Source organism: Leiobunum rupestre, chromosome 2 (genome assembly GCF_980474605.1).
Source record: "Leiobunum rupestre chromosome 2, qqLeiRupe1.1.hap1, whole genome shotgun sequence".
Taxonomy (NCBI): domain Eukaryota; kingdom Metazoa; phylum Arthropoda; class Arachnida; order Opiliones; family Sclerosomatidae; genus Leiobunum; species Leiobunum rupestre.
In genome coordinates this window covers 50,418,691-50,442,177 of record NC_143385.1, presented here as the reverse complement: position 1 = coordinate 50,442,177, position 23,487 = coordinate 50,418,691, and the positions used below count along the sequence as shown (strand labels likewise).

Below are 23,487 nucleotides of genomic sequence, written 5' to 3'. Positions count from 1 at the left end.
TCGGTCGCCAGCAGACTCCGGACATTCCTCGTGTAGGACAGCGCTGCGATTTCATTACTGAGGTTTGGTACCCCCAAGCCTCCCTCCTTTGCTGGCAGATACAGGGTGTTTCGAGCCACCCACTCAGGTTTGTTCGACCAAATAAATTTGAACATCAAAGCCGTGATCTTTTGGATGTCTTCCGTCGAAAAGTTGACCAAAGGAACGCCGTATGACAAAGCGGGTACTCCAAGCTGGCGAAGTACTTGCGCCTTTCCCAATAGAGACAAATCTTCCTTGCTCCAGGAGTGAAGAATCTTCCGAAAACGTTCGAGAAAAATCTCCTCGTTTCCCATGGAAGGACCGCAACTCGTAAAGAGTATGCCAAGTATTTTCAGGGGCTCGTCTGTAAATTGGATTTTCAATGAGTTCGGTATTTCGTATTTACCTGCACGACCAAGTTCCAGGGCTTTGGTTTTCTCTAAGTTCATGCGACTGCCCGAAGCTGAACAGAACTTATTGATCGTAGCCATGGTATGGACCAGAGAGTCGCTGTCTTCCAGTAGAAAATTTATGTCATCTGCGTGGCTGATAGACTTGTGACTGTCCTGATGGGTGACGCCTGGGCCAGCAATGCCCCGGATGTTGCTGTTTCGGCGGACACTGTGTAGCAGAACTTCTATGGCGATGGTGAAGAGGGCCGGAGACAAGGGGCAGCCCTGACGAACACCCTTTTCAACGCGTACTTTTTCTGATAAATGTCCATTAACGATGACTCTGCTATACGAGTTTTTATACAGGCATTGGATGGCTTGAATAAAACCTTCCGGAATGCCAAACCCTGCCATAGCGCCATAAAGAAAATCCTGGTCCACCCGGTCAAATGCTTTGTTTAGATCGACGGCTAGTAAAATACCGGAAGCCTTCCTTTCTGAGGTATGTAACAAAAGATTGCGTAGGTAAATAAGATTACTATAAAGTGACCGACCTTTAACTCCTGCCGTCTGCGATGGGCCAATTATTTTATCCATAACGGCAGACAATCGATTTTCTAGAATTTTCGCAAACAATTTCCGGTCGACATTGAGTAGAGATAGAGGTCTCCAGGCGCTCAGCTCTCGCTTCTTTTCACAGTCCTTGCATAAAAGGCTAATCATCCCAAACTGGAAGGAGTCTGTAAAATGGCCATTCGCTAAGCTCGTGTTAAAAACATTAGTCAGAACTTGTCTTAAAATTTGCCAGTAGGTGAGATAAAAGGTAACTGTTAGGCCGTCAGGGCCTGGAGCTTTTCGTCGGGAGAAAGATTTCATTGCCTTCGTGCATTCAGCAACCGTGATATTGGCCGTAAGGGCGTCCTTCGCGTCGTCTGGTATCTTCGGCAAATCTTGGAATAACGACTCTTGAAAGGATTGATCCGTTGCACCTTCCTCATACAGCTCCTGGTAGTAGCGTCTAACCTCTTCCAAAATGTCTTCCTGTCTAGAAAGAGTCGCCGAGTCGGTTTCAACCTCGGACAAAGCAACTTTTTGACGAGCCATCTTTTGCCGGCAGTAGAAGTCGGAGTTGAAATGCATTTCTCTCGCAATTTCCTGTCCGTGCTCTCTCCCTCGCTGTAGCTGTAATTTGGATTCATACTGAGCGTGCAATTTACTTCTGATATGAGATATTTCAGCGACGACTGTCTTATCTCTGTCTCGAGTAGGAAGGCGTTCCAACAAGGACAGGGACCAACGCAGAAAGTGAGCTTCCTTTCTATTCGACGCGGCCTGAGCTTTTCCTTTGGCTCGAAACAGGTCCGCGAGCTTGACTTTGCAGGTTTCCCAATCTTCGCACGACTGCACCGCCTCCACCAGACGGCTTACTTCGGGATTAAGTTCCGCTAAAAATTCCGTGTCCTCGAAAACAGAGTTATTTAGCCGCCAGACACCCTTACCTCTTGGGATGGCTTGGGGTATCATAACGTCCAAAAAAACGGCTCGATGGTCGGAGACATATGACGCGGCACTGCCCAATGGTGTGATAGAGCAGTCTTGCACGCCGGCAACTAGATTGGACGGTACGTAGATCCTGTCCAACCGACACCTTACTTTTTTCGCTTCCCACGTAAACGCCTTGACTGCTGGATTACGCAGACGCCAAATGTCGACCAACTTGAGAGAATCCATCTTTAGTTCAAGTACCCTGGCTGACGCGTCCACTAATACGTTGCCGCCTTCTTTGTCGAGGTTCATGTCAGCGACACAATTGAAGTCGCCGAGAACAAATAAGTGACAGAATGGGCCGTCTAAGAACTGGTGCAAAGTGTTGAAGAAACGAGTTCTCTCTCCCATTTTGTTGGGAGCGTAAACCGTTAAAATTCTTATTCGTGAACTGTTCAACTCAATGTCGACGCTAACTATTCGGCCGACAGAGTCCGATCGATAGCTGCAGAAACGTAAACGGGAGCTATTTTTTACAAAAATAGTGGTGCCGCGACTGAAATTACTTCCTACACTAAAATAAATACCCTGCGCGTCAAAGAGCTTTTTTAAATAAGCAAAATTATCGGTCTTAATTAAGTGACTCTCCTGAATGCAAAAAATATCTAATTCGGTTGAACGAAAAAAACCCGCTATATCTCTCTGCTTTTTAAATTTGCGTAGACCTTCTACATTTAAAGTCCCTATTTTTAAAACACTCATAAAAATTATTAAGTTTAAAAACAAAATAAAATACAGTTAAAAGTCAATAAAAAGTTGGTTACTTCTTACGGGGAATACCACCAGAGAAGTTGCCGGGGCGCTTTGGAGTGGTCCTAGTTCTCTCTGGAGCTATACTAAAGGAAGGTTTCTTCGGTTGCCCCGATTTTTGGGCTGCAGAAGGTGTAGCTGGAGGGTCCTTCTTAGCTGTAGTACAGTTCGTGTTTTGCACTGACTCACTAAATGTGCGATCTGTAGGTTCCTTCAAGGGTGGGAGGCCTGGGTCGTCGGCCCACAAAGGCGGAAAATTCGAGTGGCTTGATGACAATGTGTTAGACTGTGAGGTAACCAAAGGGCTAGGCTTGTCAGAGCTGGGAACTACGTCTCCCTGTATATTCGAAGTGCCAGTTTGAGCATCTGTCCGTGGTGTCTCTTCGGTGAAGGAGATGAGAACGTCGGGTTTTCCTGGAGGAATGTTGTCTGATTCTTTAATGTCCGCAGCATCGTTAGAAGACGAAGGCGTGTCAGAAGACGCCATGTCGGCCGTACTTGACTCTGATCCATTAGTTTTCCTTGTTCTTTCGTATTCTTCCAACGCACGATCGGCGGCTTTCTGAACCCATCGTTTATCTTCGGAAGTACAATCCCGGGCAAGATGATCGCAGTCTCCACATTTATAACATTGGCGCTTAACTCCACGATACTGTATATTAATTCGGTAACTACCAGCTTGGATGACATTCGGAACTGGTGATCTGACTTTAATCTTGATTAGTCTATTTCCATTCGTAAGTTGAGGGAATTCCTTATCAGCTTCGTACTCCCATGACAGGACATCGCCGTATGGTCGCAGTCCACCACTGACAACAGCAGGATCCAATTCGTAAGGGGCGCCGACGACGGTAATCATCAGCTCATCAGAATCGACAGGTGAAACTTGGAACGAACCTTGACCAATATTGATAGCTCCGGATCCGAAAATCTTGTCGTACTCTTCCTTCGTTGAACAGGTTACGTGAAACACGCCTCTACCCTTGGGCTGGCAACAGATAATTGACGACGGACCAAACTGATCAAAGAAAGCTCTGGCAACATCTAGGTACTTCAGGTTATCTCCTCCTACATCTAATTTCAGAGAAAGCGGACGTTTCAACCGCCCTGAGGACGGCGCCATGATTCGAAAACAACCGACTGTGCGAAAAACTATTAAAAAACACACTCACTTTTTTAGTAAAAGGCGAAAGATTAAAGCGATTGAGGAGAAGCTAGAGCATAATATATCGTGGCTACTATAAGTAAAATGATTATTGTATCAAACCATGTTACACTATATTTTATTTGTATGAATTACAAGTAATAAAGCGAAGATTTTAATTACATTACTTTATCATGAGAAACGCACAAATTACCGTTCTTGTAAGAAGGTGTTAAAAAAAGAAATTTTGTTATTAACTCAACATGTAATTGTTAAAGGAATCGTCTGCAATTTTCTTTTTTTTCCTTCGCTTAACTGCTGACCATGACCATGACCATGACCAAAATTATCATTTAATCGTTCGAAATTTTTTGATGCCATTTCAATAAAACCCCGCCGTAGCTGGCGGCGTTATAGTCATTCGTGAAATTTAAACGTCGAAACATTGAAACTTTAAAGGTTTTCACACAGGTGTTTTGCGATGTGGGTGTTTATTTTTAGATTCAAAGCGAACTCTACCACAAGGTAGAGTATTCAAAAATAGCTTAAAGGCTCATAATATTGCTCCTCCCCACGGTAATCTTTAGTAAAAGGCGAAAGATTAAAGCGATTGAGGAGAAGCTAGAGCATAATATATCGTGGCTACTATAAGTAAAATGATTATTGTATCAAACCATGTTACACTATATTTTATTTGTATGAATTACAAGTAATAAAGCGAAGATTTTAATTACATTACTTTATCATGAGAAACGCACAAATTACCGTTCTTGTAAGAAGGTGTTAAAAAAAGAAATTTTGTTATTAACTCAACATGTAATTGTTAAAGGAATCGTCTGCAATTTTCTTTTTTTTCCTTCGCTTAACTGCTGACCATGACCATGACCATGACCAAAATTATCATTTAATCGTTCGAAATTTTTTGATGCCATTTCAATAAAACCCCGCCGTAGCTGGCGGCGTTATAGTCATTCGTGAAATTTAAACGTCGAAACATTGAAACTTTAAAGGTTTTCACACAGGTGTTTTGCGATGTGGGTGTTTATTTTTAGATTCAAAGCGAACTCTACCACAAGGTAGAGTATTCAAAAATAGCTTAAAGGCTCATAATATTGCTCCTCCCCACGGTAATCTTTAGTGAAAGGCGAAAGATTAAAGCGATTGAGGAGAAGCTAGAGCATAATATATCGTGGCTACTATAAGTAAAATGATTATTGTATCAAACCATGTTACACTATATTTTATTTGTATGAATTACAAGTAATAAAGCGAAGATTTTAATTACATTACTTTATCATGAGAAACGCACAAATTACCGTTCTTGTAAGAAGGTGTTAAAAAAAGAAATTTTGTTATTAACTCAACATGTAATTGTTAAAGGAATCGTCTGCAATTTTCTTTTTTTTCCTTCGCTTAACTGCTGACCATGACCATGACCATGACCAAAATTATCATTTAATCGTTCGAAATTTTTTGATGCCATTTCAATAAAACCCCGCCGTAGCTGGCGGCGTTATAGTCATTCGTGAAATTTAAACGTCGAAACATTGAAACTTTAAAGGTTTTCACACAGGTGTTTTGCGATGTGGGTGTTTATTTTTAGATTCAAAGCGAACTCTACCACAAGGTAGAGTATTCAAAAATAGCTTAAAGGCTCATAATATTGCTCCTCCCCACGGTAATCTTTAGTAAAAGGCGAAAGATTAAAGCGATTGAGGAGAAGCTAGAGCATAATATATCGTGGCTACTATAAGTAAAATGATTATTGTATCAAACCATGTTACACTATATTTTATTTGTATGAATTACAAGTAATAAAGCGAAGATTTTAATTACATTACTTTATCATGAGAAACGCACAAATTACCGTTCTTGTAAGAAGGTGTTAAAAAAAGAAATTTTGTTATTAACTCAACATGTAATTGTTAAAGGAATCGTCTGCAATTTTCTTTTTTTTCCTTCGCTTAACTGCTGACCATGACCATGACCATGACCAAAATTATCATTTAATCGTTCGAAATTTTTTGATGCCATTTCAATAAAACCCCGCCGTAGCTGGCGGCGTTATAGTCATTCGTGAAATTTAAACGTCGAAACATTGAAACTTTAAAGGTTTTCACACAGGTGTTTTGCGATGTGGGTGTTTATTTTTAGATTCAAAGCGAACTCTACCACAAGGTAGAGTATTCAAAAATAGCTTAAAGGCTCATAATATTGCTCCTCCCCACGGTAATCTTTAGTAAAAGGCTTTTATTGTTTGTTAAATTATTTACAAAAAAATAAATTTGATTGTAAAAAAAGCCTATTCAAATATTTCTACATAAAAATTTACGTTTTTTTTTTTTTTTTTCCTTAAGTTATTCCAGTTTCAATTATAATAAAGACGAAAAAATATCAACGTTAAAATCCACATAATCTAACACTTAAAAAATAATATTTATACACTTATATCTTTTAAAATCAATAAAATTTAACAGAGCTACTATCTTCAATTAAAATGTTATCCTATCGAAAATCAAGGCAGCACTACTTTTAACGACAGATCTCTTGAATTGTTATTTCTTCCGTGGGTTTCCCCCCGCAGAGGAAGTACTTGGGCGCTTCGGCGCTGTTCTGACCCTTCCTGGAGCAAAGGTGGGCGTGATTGTGGTACTGTTTTTCCTTTGTTGTGCTTTCCACACCGATACAGCCGTGATAGGGCCTTTCTTCTCTGGCGAAACGGGAACTGTTGACGTTTTAACGGTGTTGCTGGATGAACGATCTTGCGAAACTGGCTCATCTGCCCATTGATTGGGAGGCGAGGGTGGCGGAGTTCCGTCAAGACTTGGAGAAACTGGAGATGTCGGGGAGGACTGAGAGGAAACTGGAGAACTATTTTCTTGAACTTCTTTGGACTGCTCATTATTACCATTGACACCTTCTTTTTGCGAAACAATTTCCTTGGGCACTTTTTCCGAAGAGACGGCAGATTCCGGTTTAGCATTTATCTTTTTAACCTGTGATTGAAGCTCGTGGTTTCTTTGGTCTTGCGCATGGTGATCCTCGACTTCCAACGTTGCCCCTTTGGAGGAAGCGTCTGATGGAGTATCCTCCGTGTCCGCCGTTGATTTCTGAAACTTTTCCAAAGCCCGATCGGCCGCCTTCTGAACCCAGCTGCGATCTTCATTCACGCATTCTCTAGCAAGATGATCCATTCCTCCACATTTGTAACATTGGCGTTTCATGCCCCGGTATTGAATGTTCACTCTGTAGCTTCCTGCCATGATGACATTGGGTATTGGCGTTCGGATTTTCATCTTAAGTACTCGGTTTCCATTGGAAAGCTGCGGATATTCCTTGTCCATCTCAAAGTCCCAAGATAAGACGTCGCCATATGGAAGAAGGCTACTGCTAACTACTGCCTGGTCAAGTTCGTAAGGAGCGCCGATGACAGTTATAACTAACTCGTCGGAGTCCACTGGTAGAACTGCAAAGGAGGCTTGGCCGATATTGATAGAACCAGATGCAAATATCCTAGAAAAATCGTCGCTTGAGGAGCAAGTGATGTGGAAGAGTCCACGACCCTTTGGCTGGCAACATCTGATAGAAGCGGGTCCAAACTGGTCGAAAAAGGCTTTGGCAACATCCAGGAACTTCAGGTTATCTCCACCGACATCCACTTTCAGCGACAGAGGGCGCTTAAGACGGCCCGAAGGCGCCATGACTACGCTAAAAAATCCGACTGCGATAAAATTAAAAAACTACCAGTAAAAAAATTTAGTAAAAGGCTTTTATTGTTTGTAATTAAATTAATACAATCCAAAAATAAAAATAGTTGAATTGTAAAAGCCTATACATATTTACAAATAACAATAAATTTTACATTTTTCAAAAAATTTTAAAAGCAACACAGTACATTTTTGTAAATTTAAAAGAAACGTTAAAATAAAAGAACTAATTCATTATTATCTTTGATCTGAACCAATGGTAATTCCGCGCGGCACCACTTATCGGTAAAGTCTGGTTTCTGAAAATGGAGAAAGTCGGCTCTGGCCCTTAGCAGTATCCGAGAGCGGGCTTTGGCAAGCATTACGAAGGTTGACACGTCTTGGCGAGAATATACTTTAGAGTTGCGCGCGTCCCACGCCTGGAACCGAAGTTCCGATACCAAGATCCGGAAGACGTAGCGAAGGGGACCGGTTACCGGGATAATTTCTTGATAAACAGCGACTCTCGCCGTGATGAAACGAAGGCGGAAGAAACGTCGAAGGTGATGCCAAATTGGTCTGACGGAGAGGCAGTCGAAGAGAGCGTGAATTACGGTTTCAGGGTCCCGGCAAAAGGGACACGTCCAAGAATTATACATCCCATGAGCCTGTAGGAAGAACCGGACAGGCAGAATACGATGCGCGGTTTTCCAGAGTAAATCTCTTCGTGACGGTTCGATGTCTCGGTTAGCCGCTTCCCAAAATATCGCTTCCCAATTTATATTTGGAAGATCTCGCTTAGCTTTGATGTCAGGATCTGTTCGTAAAAAAGCGCTGACCTCTTTATTAGTGGACTTACTCCATTCGAAATTTCTGTCTTTAATTTTGAAATCCCTCGTTTGAGCGGTGAAATCCTTATATGACTGGTGGACTTCCCCGGCGTGCGGAAGACGTCTGTCCCAAAATTGACCAAAGACGGTGGACAAGGTACTTGACAGAAGATAGCGGACTGATGTGTTGACCGGGTGGTCGGTCGCCAGCAGACTCCGGACATTCCTCGTGTAGGACAGCGCTGCGATTTCATTACTGAGGTTTGGTACCCCCAAGCCTCCCTCCTTTGCTGGCAGATACAGGGTGTTTCGAGCCACCCACTCAGGTTTGTTCGACCAAATAAATTTGAACATCAAAGCCGTGATCTTTTGGATGTCTTCCGTCGAAAAGTTGACCAAAGGAACGCCGTATGACAAAGCGGGTACTCCAAGCTGGCGAAGTACTTGCGCCTTTCCCAATAGAGACAAATCTTCCTTGCTCCAGGAGTGAAGAATCTTCCGAAAACGTTCGAGAAAAATCTCCTCGTTTCCCATGGAAGGACCGCAACTCGTAAAGAGTATGCCAAGTATTTTCAGGGGCTCGTCTGTAAATTGGATTTTCAATGAGTTCGGTATTTCGTATTTACCTGCACGACCAAGTTCCAGGGCTTTGGTTTTCTCTAAGTTCATGCGACTGCCCGAAGCTGAACAGAACTTATTGATCGTAGCCATGGTATGGACCAGAGAGTCGCTGTCTTCCAGTAGAAAATTTATGTCATCTGCGTGGCTGATAGACTTGTGACTGTCCTGATGGGTGACGCCTGGGCCAGCAATGCCCCGGATGTTGCTGTTTCGGCGGACACTGTGTAGCAGAACTTCTATGGCGATGGTGAAGAGGGCCGGAGACAAGGGGCAGCCCTGACGAACACCCTTTTCAACGCGTACTTTTTCTGATAAATGTCCATTAACGATGACTCTGCTATACGAGTTTTTATACAGGCATTGGACGGCTTGAATAAAACCTTCCGGAATGCCAAACCCTGCCATAGCGCCATAAAGAAAATCCTGGTCCACCCGGTCAAATGCTTTGTTTAGATCGACGGCTAGTAAAATACCGGAAGCCTTCCTTTCTGAGGTATGTAACAAAAGATTGCGTAGGTAAATAAGATTACTATAAAGTGACCGACCTTTAACTCCTGCCGTCTGCGATGGGCCAATTATTTTATCCATAACGGCAGACAATCGATTTTCTAGAATTTTCGCAAACAATTTCCGGTCGACATTGAGTAGAGATAGAGGTCTCCAGGCGCTCAGCTCTCGCTTCTTTTCACAGTCCTTGCATAAAAGGCTAATCATCCCAAACTGGAAGGAGTCTGTAAAATGGCCATTCGCTAAGCTCGTGTTAAAAACATTAGTCAGAACTTGTCTTAAAATTTGCCAGTAGGTGAGATAAAAGGTAACTGTTAGGCCGTCAGGGCCTGGAGCTTTTCGTCGGGAGAAAGATTTCATTGCCTTCGTGCATTCAGCAACCGTGATATTGGCCGTAAGGGCGTCCTTCGCATCGTCTGGTATCTTCGGCAAATCTTGGAATAACGACTCTTGAAAGGATTGATCCGTTGCACCTTCCTCATACAGCTCCTGGTAGTAGCGTCTAACCTCTTCCAAAATGTCTTCCTGTCTAGAAAGAGTCGCCGAGTCGGTTTCAACCTCGGACAAAGCAACTTTTTGACGAGCCATCTTTTGCCGGCAGTAGAAGTCGGAGTTGAAATGCATTTCTCTTGCAATTTCCTGTCCGTGCTCTCTCCCTCGCTGTAGCTGTAATTTGGATTCATACTGAGCGTGCAATTTACTTCTGATATGAGATATTTCAGCGACGACTGTCTTATCTCTGTCTCGAGTAGGAAGGCGTTCCAACAAGGACAGGGACCAACGCAGAAAGTGAGCTTCCTTTCTATTCGACGCGGCCCGAGCTTTTCCTTTGGCTCGAAACAGGTCCGCGAGCTTGATTTTGCAGGTTTCCCAATCTTCGCAGGACTGCACCGCCTCCACCAGACGGCTTACTTCGGGATTAAGTTCCGCTAAAAATTCCGTGTCGTCGAAAACAGAGTTATTTAGCCGCCAGACACCCTTACCTCTTGGGATGGCTTGGGGTATCATAACGTCCAAAAAAACGGCTCGATGGTCGGAGACATATGACGCGGCACTGCCCAATGGTGTGATAGAGCAGTCTTGCACGCCAGCAACTAGATTGGACGGTACGTAGATCCTGTCCAACCGACACCTTACTTTTTTCGCTTCCCACGTAAACGCCTTACTGCTGGATTACGCAGACGCCAAATGTCGACCAACTTGAGAGAATCCATCTTTAGTTCAAGTACCCTGGCTGACGCGTCCACTAATACGTTGCCGCCTTCTTTGTCGAGGTTCATGTCAGCGACACAATTGAAGTCGCCGAGAACAAATAAGTGACAGAATGGGCCGTCTAAGAACTGGTGCAAAGTGTTGAAGAAACGAGTTCTCTCTCCCATTTTGTTGGGAGCGTAAACCGTTAAAATTCTTATTCGTGAACTGTTCAACTCAATGTCGACGCTAACTATTCGGCCGACAGAGTCCGATCGATAGCTGCAGAAACGTAAACGGGAGCTATTTTTTACAAAAATAGTGGTGCCGCGACTGAAATTACTTCCTACACTAAAATAAATACCCTGCGCGTCAAAGAGCTTTTTTAAATAAACAAAATTATCGGTCTTAATTAAGTGACTCTCCTGAATGCAAAAAATATCTAATTCGGTTGAACGAAAAAAACCCGCTATATCTCTCTGCTTTTTAAATTTGCGTAGACCTTCTACATTTAAAGTCCCTATTTTTAAAACACTCATAAAAATTATTAAGTTTAAAAACAAAATAAAATACAGTTAAAAGTCAATAAAAAGTTGGTTACTTCTTACTTGGAATACCACCAGAGAAGTTGCCGGGGCGCTTTGGAGTGGTCCTAGTTCTCTCTGGAGCTATACTAAAGGAAGGTTTCTTCGGTTGCCCCGATTTTTGGGCTGCAGAAGGTGTAGCTGGAGGGTCCTTCTTAGCTGTAGTACAGTTCGTGTTTTGCACTGACTCACTAAATGTGCGATCTGTAGGTTCCTTCAAGGGTGGGAGGCCTGGGTCGTCGGCCCACAAAGGCGGAAAATTCGAGTGGCTTGATGACAATGTGTTAGACTGTGAGGTAACCAAAGGGCTAGGCTTGTCGGAGCTGGGAACTACGTCTCCCTGTATATTCGAAGTGCCAGTTTGAGCATCTGTCCGTGGTGTCTCTTCGGTGAAGGAGATGAGAACGTCGGGTTTTCCTGGAGGAATGTTGTCTGATTCTTTAATGTCCGCAGCATCGTTAGAAGACGAAGGCGTGTCAGAAGACGCCATGTCGGCCGTACTTGACTCTGATCCATTAGTTTTCCTTGTTCTTTCGTATTCTTCCAACGCACGATCGGCGGCTTTCTGAACCCATCGTTTATCTTCGGAAGTACAATCCCGGGCAAGATGATCGCAGTCTCCACATTTATAACATTGGCGCTTAACTCCACGATACTGTATATTAATTCGGTAACTACCAGCTTGGATGACATTTGGAACTGGTGATCTGACTTTAATCTTGATTAGTCTATTTCCATTCGTAAGTTGAGGGAATTCCTTATCAGCTTCGTACTCCCATGACAGGACATCGCCGTATGGTCGCAGTCCACCACTGACAACAGCAGGATCCAATTCGTAAGGGGCGCCGACGACGGTAATCATCAGCTCATCAGAATCGACAGGTGAAACTTGGAACGAACCTTGACCAATATTGATAGCTCCGGATCCGAAAATCTTGTCGTACTCTTCCTTCGTTGAACAGGTTACGTGAAACACGCCTCTACCCTTGGGCTGGCAACAGATAATTGACGACGGACCAAACTGATCAAAGAAAGCTCTGGCAACATCTAGGTACTTCAGGTTATCTCCTCCTACATCTAATTTCAGAGAAAGCGGACGTTTCAACCGCCCTGAGGACGGCGCCATGATTCAAAAACACCCGACTGCGCGAAAAACTATTTAAAAAAAACAAACTCAATTTTTTAGTAAAAGGCGAAAGATTAAAGCGATTGAGGAGAAGCTAGAGCATAATATATCGTGGCTACTATAAGTAAAATGATTATTGTATCAAACCATGTTACACTATATTTTATTTGTATGAATTACAAGTAATAAAGCGAAGATTTTAATTACATTACTTTATCATGAGAAACGCACAAATTACCGTTCTTGTAAGAAGGTGTTAAAAAAAGAAATTTTGTTATTAACTCAACATGTAATTGTTAAAGGAATCGTCTGCAATTTTCTTTTTTTTCCTTCGCTTAACTGCTGACCATGACCATGACCATGACCAAAATTATCATTTAATCGTTCGAAATTTTTTGATGCCATTTCAATAAAACCCCGCCGTAGCTGGCGGCGTTATAGTCATTCGTGAAATTTAAACGTCGAAACATTGAAACTTTAAAGGTTTTCACACAGGTGTTTTGCGATGTGGGTGTTTATTTTTAGATTCAAAGCGAACTCTACCACAAGGTAGAGTATTCAAAAATAGCTTAAAGGCTCATAATATTGCTCCTCCCCACGGTAATCTTTAGTAAAAGGCGAAAGATTAAAGCGATTGAGGAGAAGCTAGAGCATAATATATCGTGGCTACTATAAGTAAAATGATTATTGTATCAAACCATGTTACACTATATTTTATTTGTATGAATTACAAGTAATAAAGCGAAGATTTTAATTACATTACTTTATCATGAGAAACGCACAAATTACCGTTCTTGTAAGAAGGTGTTAAAAAAAGAAATTTTGTTATTAACTCAACATGTAATTGTTAAAGGAATCGTCTGCAATTTTCTTTTTTTTCCTTCGCTTAACTGCTGACCATGACCATGACCATGACCAAAATTATCATTTAATCGTTCGAAATTTTTTGATGCCATTTCAATAAAACCCCGCCGTAGCTGGCGGCGTTATAGTCATTCGTGAAATTTAAACGTCGAAACATTGAAACTTTAAAGGTTTTCACACAGGTGTTTTGCGATGTGGGTGTTTATTTTTAGATTCAAAGCGAACTCTACCACAAGGTAGAGTATTCAAAAATAGCTTAAAGGCTCATAATATTGCTCCTCCCCACGGTAATCTTTAGTAAAAGGCGAAAGATTAAAGCGATTGAGGAGAAGCTAGAGCATAATATATCGTGGCTACTATAAGTAAAATGATTATTGTATCAAACCATGTTACACTATATTTTATTTGTATGAATTACAAGTAATAAAGCGAAGATTTTAATTACATTACTTTATCATGAGAAACGCACAAATTACCGTTCTTGTAAGAAGGTGTTAAAAAAAGAAATTTTGTTATTAACTCAACATGTAATTGTTAAAGGAATCGTCTGCAATTTTCTTTTTTTTCCTTCGCTTAACTGCTGACCATGACCATGACCATGACCAAAATTATCATTTAATCGTTCGAAATTTTTTGATGCCATTTCAATAAAACCCCGCCGTAGCTGGCGGCGTTATAGTCATTCGTGAAATTTAAACGTCGAAACATTGAAACTTTAAAGGTTTTCACACAGGTGTTTTGCGATGTGGGTGTTTATTTTTAGATTCAAAGCGAACTCTACCACAAGGTAGAGTATTCAAAAATAGCTTAAAGGCTCATAATATTGCTCCTCCCCACGGTAATCTTTAGTAAAAGGCGAAAGATTAAAGCGATTGAGGAGAAGCTAGAGCATAATATATCGTGGCTACTATAAGTAAAATGATTATTGTATCAAACCATGTTACACTATATTTTATTTGTATGAATTACAAGTAATAAAGCGAAGATTTTAATTACATTACTTTATCATGAGAAACGCACAAATTACCGTTCTTGTAAGAAGGTGTTAAAAAAAGAAATTTTGTTATTAACTCAACATGTAATTGTTAAAGGAATCGTCTGCAATTTTCTTTTTTTTCCTTCGCTTAACTGCTGACCATGACCATGACCATGACCAAAATTATCATTTAATCGTTCGAAATTTTTTGATGCCATTTCAATAAAACCCCGCCGTAGCTGGCGGCGTTATAGTCATTCGTGAAATTTAAACGTCGAAACATTGAAACTTTAAAGGTTTTCACACAGGTGTTTTGCGATGTGGGTGTTTATTTTTAGATTCAAAGCGAACTCTACCACAAGGTAGAGTATTCAAAAATAGCTTAAAGGCTCATAATATTGCTCCTCCCCACGGTAATCTTTAGTAAAAGGCGAAAGATTAAAGCGATTGAGGAGAAGCTAGAGCATAATATATCGTGGCTACTATAAGTAAAATGATTATTGTATCAAACCATGTTACACTATATTTTATTTGTATGAATTACAAGTAATAAAGCGAAGATTTTAATTACATTACTTTATCATGAGAAACGCACAAATTACCGTTCTTGTAAGAAGGTGTTAAAAAAAGAAATTTTGTTATTAACTCAACATGTAATTGTTAAAGGAATCGTCTGCAATTTTCTTTTTTTTCCTTCGCTTAACTGCTGACCATGACCATGACCATGACCAAAATTATCATTTAATCGTTCGAAATTTTTTGATGCCATTTCAATAAAACCCCGCCGTAGCTGGCGGCGTTATAGTCATTCGTGAAATTTAAACGTCGAAACATTGAAACTTTAAAGGTTTTCACACAGGTGTTTTGCGATGTGGGTGTTTATTTTTAGATTCAAAGCGAACTCTACCACAAGGTAGAGTATTCAAAAATAGCTTAAAGGCTCATAATATTGCTCCTCCCCACGGTAATCTTTAGTAAAAGGCGAAAGATTAAAGCGATTGAGGAGAAGCTAGAGCATAATATATCGTGGCTACTATAAGTAAAATGATTATTGTATCAAACCATGTTACACTATATTTTATTTGTATGAATTACAAGTAATAAAGCGAAGATTTTAATTACATTACTTTATCATGAGAAACGCACAAATTACCGTTCTTGTAAGAAGGTGTTAAAAAAAGAAATTTTGTTATTAACTCAACATGTAATTGTTAAAGGAATCGTCTGCAATTTTCTTTTTTTTCCTTCGCTTAACTGCTGACCATGACCATGACCATGACCAAAATTATCATTTAATCGTTCGAAATTTTTTGATGCCATTTCAATAAAACCCCGCCGTAGCTGGCGGCGTTATAGTCATTCGTGAAATTTAAACGTCGAAACATTGAAACTTTAAAGGTTTTCACACAGGTGTTTTGCGATGTGGGTGTTTATTTTTAGATTCAAAGCGAACTCTACCACAAGGTAGAGTATTCAAAAATAGCTTAAAGGCTCATAATATTGCTCCTCCCCACGGTAATCTTTAGTAAAAGGCGAAAGATTAAAGCGATTGAGGAGAAGCTAGAGCATAATATATCGTGGCTACTATAAGTAAAATGATTATTGTATCAAACCATGTTACACTATATTTTATTTGTATGAATTACAAGTAATAAAGCGAAGATTTTAATTACATTACTTTATCATGAGAAACGCACAAATTACCGTTCTTGTAAGAAGGTGTTAAAAAAAGAAATTTTGTTATTAACTCAACATGTAATTGTTAAAGGAATCGTCTGCAATTTTCTTTTTTTTCCTTCGCTTAACTGCTGACCATGATTAAATGATAATTTTGGTCATGGTCATGGTCATGGTCAGCAGTTAAGCGAAGGAAAAAAAAGAAAATTGCAGACGATTCCTTTAACAATTACATGTTGAGTTAATAACAAAATTTCTTTTTTTAACACCTTCTTACAAGAACGGTAATTTGTGCGTTTCTCATGATAAAGTAATGTAATTAAAATCTTCGCTTTATTACTTGTAATTCATACAAATAAAATATAGTGTAACATGGTTTGATACAATAATCATTTTACTTATAGTAGCCACGATATATTATGCTCTAGCTTCTCCTCAATCGCTTTAATCTTTCGCCTTTTACTAAAGATTACCGTGGGGAGGAGCAATATTATGAGCCTTTAAGCTATTTTTGAATACTCTACCTTGTGGTAGAGTTCGCTTTGAATCTAAAAATAAACACCCACATCGCAAAACACCTGTGTGAAAACCTTTAAAGTTTCAATGTTTCGACGTTTAAATTTCACGAATGACTATAACGCCGCCAGCTACGGCGGGGTTTTATTGAAATGGCATCAAAAAATTTCGAACGATTAAATGATAATTTTGGTCATGGTCATGGTCATGGTCAGCAGTTAAGCGAAGGAAAAAAAAGAAAATTGCAGACGATTCCTTTAACAATTACATGTTGAGTTAATAACAAAATTTCTTTTTTTAACACCTTCTTACAAGAACGGTAATTTGTGCGTTTCTCATGATAAAGTAATGTAATTAAAATCTTCGCTTTATTACTTGTAATTCATACAAATAAAATATAGTGTAACATGGTTTGATACAATAATCATTTTACTTATAGTAGCCACGATATATTATGCTCTAGCTTCTCCTCAATCGCTTTAATCTTTCGCCTTTTACTAAAGATTACCGTGGGGAGGAGCAATATTATGAGCCTTTAAGCTATTTTTGAATACTCTACCTTGTGGTAGAGTTCGCTTTGAATCTAAAAATAAACACCCACATCGCAAAACACCTGTGTGAAAACCTTTAAAGTTTCAATGTTTCGACGTTTAAATTTCACGAATGACTATAACGCCGCCAGCTACGGCGGGGTTTTATTGAAATGGCATCAAAAAATTTCGAACGATTAAATGATAATTTTGGTCATGGTCATGGTCATGGTCAGCAGTTAAGCGAAGGAAAAAAAAGAAAATTGCAGACGATTCCTTTAACAATTACATGTTGAGTTAATAACAAAATTTCTTTTTTTAACACCTTCTTACAAGAACGGTAATTTGTGCGTTTCTCATGATAAAGTAATGTAATTAAAATCTTCGCTTTATTACTTGTAATTCATACAAATAAAATATAGTGTAACATGGTTTGATACAATAATCATTTTACTTATAGTAGCCACGATATATTATGCTCTAGCTTCTCCTCAATCGCTTTAATCTTTCGCCTTTTACTAAAGATTACCGTGGGGAGGAGCAATATTATGAGCCTTTAAGCTATTTTTGAATACTCTACCTTGTGGTAGAGTTCGCTTTGAATCTAAAAATAAACACCCACATCGCAAAACACCTGTGTGAAAACCTTTAAAGTTTCAATGTTTCGACGTTTAAATTTCACGAATGACTATAACGCCGCCAGCTACGGCGGGGTTTTATTGAAATGGCATCAAAAAATTTCGAACGATTAAATGATAATTTTGGTCATGGTCATGGTCATGGTCAGCAGTTAAGCGAAGGAAAAAAAAGAAAATTGCAGACGATTCCTTTAACAATTACATGTTGAGTTAATAACAAAATTTCTTTTTTTAACACCTTCTTACAAGAACGGTAATTTGTGCGTTTCTCATGATAAAGTAATGTAATTAAAATCTTCGCTTTATTACTTGTAATTCATACAAATAAAATATAGTGTAACATGGTTTGATACAATAATCATTTTACTTATAGTAGCCACGATATATTATGCTCTAGCTTCTCCTCAATCGCTTTAATCTTTCGCCTTTTACTAAAGATTACCGTGGGGAGGAGCAATATTATGAGCCTTTAAGCTATTTTTGAATACTCTACCTTGTGGTAGAGTTCGCTTTGAATCTAAAAATAAACACCCACATCGCAAAACACCTGTGTGAAAACCTTTAAAGTTTCAATGTTTCGACGTTTAAATTTCACGAATGACTATAACGCCGCCAGCTACGGCGGGGTTTTATTGAAATGGCATCAAAAAATTTCGAACGATTAAATGATAATTTTGGTCATGGTCATGGTCATGGTCAGCAGTTAAGCGAAGGAAAAAAAAGAAAATTGCAGACGATTCCTTTAACAATTACATGTTGAGTTAATAACAAAATTTCTTTTTTTAACACCTTCTTACAAGAACGGTAATTTGTGCGTTTCTCATGATAAAGTAATGTAATTAAAATCTTCGCTTTATTACTTGTAATTCATACAAATAAAATATAGTGTAACATGGTTTGATACAATAATCATTTTACTTATAGTAGCCACGATATATTATGCTCTAGCTTCTCCTCAATCGCTTTAATCTTTCGCCTTTTACTAAAGATTACCGTGGGGAGGAGCAATATTATGAGCCTTTAAGCTATTTTTGAATACTCTACCTTGTGGTAGAGTTCGCTTTGAATCTAAAAATAAACACCCACATCGCAAAACACCTGTGTGAAAACCTTTAAAGTTTCAATGTTTCGACGTTTAAATTTCACGAATGACTATAACGCCGCCAGCTACGGCGGGGTTTTATTGAAATGGCATCAAAAAATTTCGAACGATTAAATGATAATTTTGGTCATGGTCATGGTCATGGTCAGCAGTTAAGCGAAGGAAAAAAAAGAAAATTGCAGACGATTCCTTTAACAATTACATGTTGAGTTAATAACAAAATTTCTTTTTTTAACACCTTCTTACAAGAACGGTAATTTGTGCGTTTCTCATGATAAAGTAATGTAATTAAAATCTTCGCTTTATTACTTGTAATTCATACAAATAAAATATAGTGTAACATGGTTTGATACAATAATCATTTTACTTATAGTAGCCACGATATATTATGCTCTAGCTTCTCCTCAATCGCTTTAATCTTTCGCCTTTTACTAAAGATTACCGTGGGGAGGAGCAATATTATGAGCCTTTAAGCTATTTTTGAATACTCTACCTTGTGGTAGAGTTCGCTTTGAATCTAAAAATAAACACCCACATCGCAAAACACCTGTGTGAAAACCTTTAAAGTTTCAATGTTTCGACGTTTAAATTTCACGAATGACTATAACGCCGCCAGCTACGGCGGGGTTTTATTGAAATGGCATCAAAAAATTTCGAACGATTAAATGATAATTTTGGTCATGGTCATGGTCATGGTCAGCAGTTAAGCGAAGGAAAAAAAAGAAAATTGCAGACGATTCCTTTAACAATTACATGTTGAGTTAATAACAAAATTTCTTTTTTTAACACCTTCTTACAAGAACGGTAATTTGTGCGTTTCTCATGATAAAGTAATGTAATTAAAATCTTCGCTTTATTACTTGTAATTCATACAAATAAAATATAGTGTAACATGGTTTGATACAATAATCATTTTACTTATAGTAGCCACGATATATTATGCTCTAGCTTCTCCTCAATCGCTTTAATCTTTCGCCTTTTACTAAAGATTACCGTGGGGAGGAGCAATATTATGAGCCTTTAAGCTATTTTTGAATACTCTACCTTGTGGTAGAGTTCGCTTTGAATCTAAAAATAAACACCCACATCGCAAAACACCTGTGTGAAAACCTTTAAAGTTTCAATGTTTCGACGTTTAAATTTCACGAATGACTATAACGCCGCCAGCTACGGCGGGGTTTTATTGAAATGGCATCAAAAAATTTCGAACGATTAAATGATAATTTTGGTCATGGTCATGGTCATGGTCAGCAGTTAAGCGAAGGAAAAAAAAGAAAATTGCAGACGATTCCTTTAACAATTACATGTTGAGTTAATAACAAAATTTCTTTTTTTAACACCTTCTTACAAGAACGGTAATTTGTGCGTTTCTCATGATAAAGTAATGTAATTAAAATCTTCGCTTTATTACTTGTAATTCATACAAATAAAATATAGTGTAACATGGTTTGATACAATAATCATTTTACTTATAGTAGCCACGATATATTATGCTCTAGCTTCTCCTCAATCGCTTTAATCTTTCGCCTTTTACTAAAGATTACCGTGGGGAGGAGCAATATTATGAGCCTTTAAGCTATTTTTGAATACTCTACCTTGTGGTAGAGTTCGCTTTGAATCTAAAAATAAACACCCACATCGCAAAACACCTGTGTGAAAACCTTTAAAGTTTCAATGTTTCGACGTTTAAATTTCACGAATGACTATAACGCCGCCAGCTACGGCGGGGTTTTATTGAAATGGCATCAAAAAATTTCGAACGATTAAATGATAATTTTGGTCATGGTCATGGTCATGGTCAGCAGTTAAGCGAAGGAAAAAAAAGAAAATTGCAGACGATTCCTTTAACAATTACATGTTGAGTTAATAACAAAATTTCTTTTTTTAACACCTTCTTACAAGAACGGTAATTTGTGCGTTTCTCATGATAAAGTAATGTAATTAAAATCTTCGCTTTATTACTTGTAATTCATACAAATAAAATATAGTGTAACATGGTTTGATACAATAATCATTTTACTTATAGTAGCCACGATATATTATGCTCTAGCTTCTCCTCAATCGCTTTAATCTTTCGCCTTTTACTAAAGATTACCGTGGGGAGGAGCAATATTATGAGCCTTTAAGCTATTTTTGAATACTCTACCTTGTGGTAGAGTTCGCTTTGAATCTAAAAATAAACACCCACATCGCAAAACACCTGTGTGAAAACCTTTAAAGTTTCAATGTTTCGACGTTTAAATTTCACGAATGACTATAACGCCGCCAGCTACGGCGGGGTTTTATTGAAATGGCATCAAAAAATTTCGAACGATTAAATGATAATTTTGGTCATGGTCATGGTCATGGTCAGCAGTTAAGCGAAGGAAAAAAAAGAAAATTGCAGACGATTCCTTTAACAATTACATGTTGAGTTAATAACAAAATTTCTTTTTTTAACACCTTCTTACAAGAACGGTAATTTGTGCGTTTCTCATGATAAAGTAATGTAATTAAAATCTTCGCTTTATTACTTGTAATTCATACAAATAAAATATAGTGTAACATGGTTTGATACAATAATCATTTTACTTATAGTAGCCACGATATATTATGCTCTAGCTTCTCCTCAATCGCTTTAATCTTTCGCCTTTTACTAAAGATTACCGTGGGGAGGAGCAATATTATGAGCCTTTAAGCTATTTTTGAATACTCTACCTTGTGGTAGAGTTCGCTTTGAATCTAAAAATAAACACCCACATCGCAAAACACCTGTGTGAAAACCTTTAAAGTTTCAATGTTTCGACGTTTAAATTTCACGAATGACTATAACGCCGCCAGCTACGGCGGGGTTTTATTGAAATGGCATCAAAAAATTTCGAACGATTAAATGATAATTTTGGTCATGGTCATGGTCATGGTCAGCAGTTAAGCGAAGGAAAAAAAAGAAAATTGCAGACGATTCCTTTAACAATTACATGTTGAGTTAATAACAAAATTTCTTTTTTTAACACCTTCTTACAAGAACGGTAATTTGTGCGTTTCTCATGATAAAGTAATGTAATTAAAATCTTCGCTTTATTACTTGTAATTCATACAAATAAAATATAGTGTAACATGGTTTGATACAATAATCATTTTACTTATAGTAGCCACGATATATTATGCTCTAGCTTCTCCTCAATCGCTTTAATCTTTCGCCTTTTACTAAAGATTACCGTGGGGAGGAGCAATATTATGAGCCTTTAAGCTATTTTTGAATACTCTACCTTGTGGTAGAGTTCGCTTTGAATCTAAAAATAAACACCCACATCGCAAAACACCTGTGTGAAAACCTTTAAAGTTTCAATGTTTCGACGTTTAAATTTCACGAATGACTATAACGCCGCCAGCTACGGCGGGGTTTTATTGAAATGGCATCAAAAAATTTCGAACGATTAAATGATAATTTTGGTCATGGTCATGGTCATGGTCAGCAGTTAAGCGAAGGAAAAAAAAGAAAATTGCAGACGATTCCTTTAACAATTACATGTTGAGTTAATAACAAAATTTCTTTTTTTAACACCTTCTTACAAGAACGGTAATTTGTGCGTTTCTCATGATAAAGTAATGTAATTAAAATCTTCGCTTTATTACTTGTAATTCATACAAATAAAATATAGTGTAACATGGTTTGATACAATAATCATTTTACTTATAGTAGCCACGATATATTATGCTCTAGCTTCTCCTCAATCGCTTTAATCTTTCGCCTTTTACTAAAGATTACCGTGGGGAGGAGCAATATTATGAGCCTTTAAGCTATTTTTGAATACTCTACCTTGTGGTAGAGTTCGCTTTGAATCTAAAAATAAACACCCACATCGCAAAACACCTGTGTGAAAACCTTTAAAGTTTCAATGTTTCGACGTTTAAATTTCACGAATGACTATAACGCCGCCAGCTACGGCGGGGTTTTATTGAAATGGCATCAAAAAATTTCGAACGATTAAATGATAATTTTGGTCATGGTCATGGTCATGGTCAGCAGTTAAGCGAAGGAAAAAAAAGAAAATTGCAGACGATTCCTTTAACAATTACATGTTGAGTTAATAACAAAATTTCTTTTTTTAACACCTTCTTACAAGAACGGTAATTTGTGCGTTTCTCATGATAAAGTAATGTAATTAAAATCTTCGCTTTATTACTTGTAATTCATACAAATAAAATATAGTGTAACATGGTTTGATACAATAATCATTTTACTTATAGTAGCCACGATATATTATGCTCTAGCTTCTCCTCAATCGCTTTAATCTTTCGCCTTTTACTAAAGATTACCGTGGGGAGGAGCAATATTATGAGCCTTTAAGCTATTTTTGAATACTCTACCTTGTGGTAGAGTTCGCTTTGAATCTAAAAATAAACACCCACATCGCAAAACACCTGTGTGAAAACCTTTAAAGTTTCAATGTTTCGACGTTTAAATTTCACGAATGACTATAACGCCGCCAGCTACGGCGGGGTTTTATTGAAATGGCATCAAAAAATTTCGAACGATTAAATGATAATTTTGGTCATGGTCATGGTCATGGTCAGCAGTTAAGCGAAGGAAAAAAAAGAAAATTGCAGACGATTCCTTTAACAATTACATGTTGAGTTAATAACAAAATTTCTTTTTTTAACACCTTCTTACAAGAACGGTAATTTGTGCGTTTCTCATGATAAAGTAATGTAATTAAAATCTTCGCTTTATTACTTGTAATTCATACAAATAAAATATAGTGTAACATGGTTTGATACAATAATCATTTTACTTATAGTAGCCA

General features: G+C 38.3%; 22 non-coding genes across 22 annotated transcripts; 13 read left to right on the top strand and 9 right to left on the bottom strand.

Annotated features, from left to right (window-relative positions):
• Positions 1–4,363: 4,363 nt before the first annotated feature.
• Positions 4,364–4,482, bottom strand: LOC149957893 (U5 spliceosomal RNA). Its single transcript, XR_016478912.1, has one exon. It is a non-coding gene; the product is annotated as a U5 spliceosomal RNA (small nuclear RNA).
• Positions 4,483–4,914: 432 nt separating this feature from the next.
• Positions 4,915–5,033, bottom strand: LOC149957892 (U5 spliceosomal RNA). Its single transcript, XR_016479350.1, has one exon. It is a non-coding gene; the product is annotated as a U5 spliceosomal RNA (small nuclear RNA).
• A 432-nt stretch (positions 5,034–5,465) lies between these two features.
• On the bottom strand, positions 5,466–5,584 carry LOC149957891 (U5 spliceosomal RNA). Its single transcript, XR_016478910.1, has one exon. It is a non-coding gene; the product is annotated as a U5 spliceosomal RNA (small nuclear RNA).
• A 7,348-nt stretch (positions 5,585–12,932) lies between these two features.
• Positions 12,933–13,051, bottom strand: LOC149957890 (U5 spliceosomal RNA). Its single transcript, XR_016478909.1, has one exon. It is a non-coding gene; the product is annotated as a U5 spliceosomal RNA (small nuclear RNA).
• Positions 13,052–13,483: 432 nt separating this feature from the next.
• On the bottom strand, positions 13,484–13,602 carry LOC149957889 (U5 spliceosomal RNA). The gene has a single exon (XR_016478908.1). It is a non-coding gene; the product is annotated as a U5 spliceosomal RNA (small nuclear RNA).
• Positions 13,603–14,034: 432 nt separating this feature from the next.
• Positions 14,035–14,153, bottom strand: LOC149957888 (U5 spliceosomal RNA). Its single transcript, XR_016478907.1, has one exon. It is a non-coding gene; the product is annotated as a U5 spliceosomal RNA (small nuclear RNA).
• Positions 14,154–14,585: 432 nt separating this feature from the next.
• Positions 14,586–14,704, bottom strand: LOC149957887 (U5 spliceosomal RNA). The gene has a single exon (XR_016478906.1). It is a non-coding gene; the product is annotated as a U5 spliceosomal RNA (small nuclear RNA).
• A 432-nt stretch (positions 14,705–15,136) lies between these two features.
• LOC149957886 (U5 spliceosomal RNA) lies at positions 15,137–15,255 on the bottom strand. The gene has a single exon (XR_016478904.1). It is a non-coding gene; the product is annotated as a U5 spliceosomal RNA (small nuclear RNA).
• Positions 15,256–15,687: 432 nt separating this feature from the next.
• Positions 15,688–15,806, bottom strand: LOC149957885 (U5 spliceosomal RNA). The gene has a single exon (XR_016478903.1). It is a non-coding gene; the product is annotated as a U5 spliceosomal RNA (small nuclear RNA).
• Positions 15,807–16,333: 527 nt separating this feature from the next.
• Positions 16,334–16,452, top strand: LOC149957884 (U5 spliceosomal RNA). Its single transcript, XR_016478902.1, has one exon. It is a non-coding gene; the product is annotated as a U5 spliceosomal RNA (small nuclear RNA).
• Positions 16,453–16,884: 432 nt separating this feature from the next.
• On the top strand, positions 16,885–17,003 carry LOC149957883 (U5 spliceosomal RNA). The gene has a single exon (XR_016478901.1). It is a non-coding gene; the product is annotated as a U5 spliceosomal RNA (small nuclear RNA).
• Positions 17,004–17,435: 432 nt separating this feature from the next.
• Positions 17,436–17,554, top strand: LOC149957882 (U5 spliceosomal RNA). The gene has a single exon (XR_016478900.1). It is a non-coding gene; the product is annotated as a U5 spliceosomal RNA (small nuclear RNA).
• Positions 17,555–17,986: 432 nt separating this feature from the next.
• LOC149957881 (U5 spliceosomal RNA) lies at positions 17,987–18,105 on the top strand. The gene has a single exon (XR_016478898.1). It is a non-coding gene; the product is annotated as a U5 spliceosomal RNA (small nuclear RNA).
• A 432-nt stretch (positions 18,106–18,537) lies between these two features.
• Positions 18,538–18,656, top strand: LOC149957880 (U5 spliceosomal RNA). Its single transcript, XR_016478897.1, has one exon. It is a non-coding gene; the product is annotated as a U5 spliceosomal RNA (small nuclear RNA).
• Positions 18,657–19,088: 432 nt separating this feature from the next.
• Positions 19,089–19,207, top strand: LOC149957879 (U5 spliceosomal RNA). The gene has a single exon (XR_016478896.1). It is a non-coding gene; the product is annotated as a U5 spliceosomal RNA (small nuclear RNA).
• Positions 19,208–19,639: 432 nt separating this feature from the next.
• LOC149957878 (U5 spliceosomal RNA) lies at positions 19,640–19,758 on the top strand. The gene has a single exon (XR_016478895.1). It is a non-coding gene; the product is annotated as a U5 spliceosomal RNA (small nuclear RNA).
• A 432-nt stretch (positions 19,759–20,190) lies between these two features.
• On the top strand, positions 20,191–20,309 carry LOC149957877 (U5 spliceosomal RNA). Its single transcript, XR_016478894.1, has one exon. It is a non-coding gene; the product is annotated as a U5 spliceosomal RNA (small nuclear RNA).
• A 432-nt stretch (positions 20,310–20,741) lies between these two features.
• On the top strand, positions 20,742–20,860 carry LOC149957876 (U5 spliceosomal RNA). The gene has a single exon (XR_016478893.1). It is a non-coding gene; the product is annotated as a U5 spliceosomal RNA (small nuclear RNA).
• A 432-nt stretch (positions 20,861–21,292) lies between these two features.
• Positions 21,293–21,411, top strand: LOC149957875 (U5 spliceosomal RNA). Its single transcript, XR_016478892.1, has one exon. It is a non-coding gene; the product is annotated as a U5 spliceosomal RNA (small nuclear RNA).
• Positions 21,412–21,843: 432 nt separating this feature from the next.
• Positions 21,844–21,962, top strand: LOC149957874 (U5 spliceosomal RNA). The gene has a single exon (XR_016478891.1). It is a non-coding gene; the product is annotated as a U5 spliceosomal RNA (small nuclear RNA).
• Positions 21,963–22,394: 432 nt separating this feature from the next.
• LOC149957873 (U5 spliceosomal RNA) lies at positions 22,395–22,513 on the top strand. Its single transcript, XR_016478890.1, has one exon. It is a non-coding gene; the product is annotated as a U5 spliceosomal RNA (small nuclear RNA).
• A 432-nt stretch (positions 22,514–22,945) lies between these two features.
• Positions 22,946–23,064, top strand: LOC149957872 (U5 spliceosomal RNA). Its single transcript, XR_016478889.1, has one exon. It is a non-coding gene; the product is annotated as a U5 spliceosomal RNA (small nuclear RNA).
• The last annotated feature ends 423 nt before the right edge of the window (positions 23,065–23,487 follow it).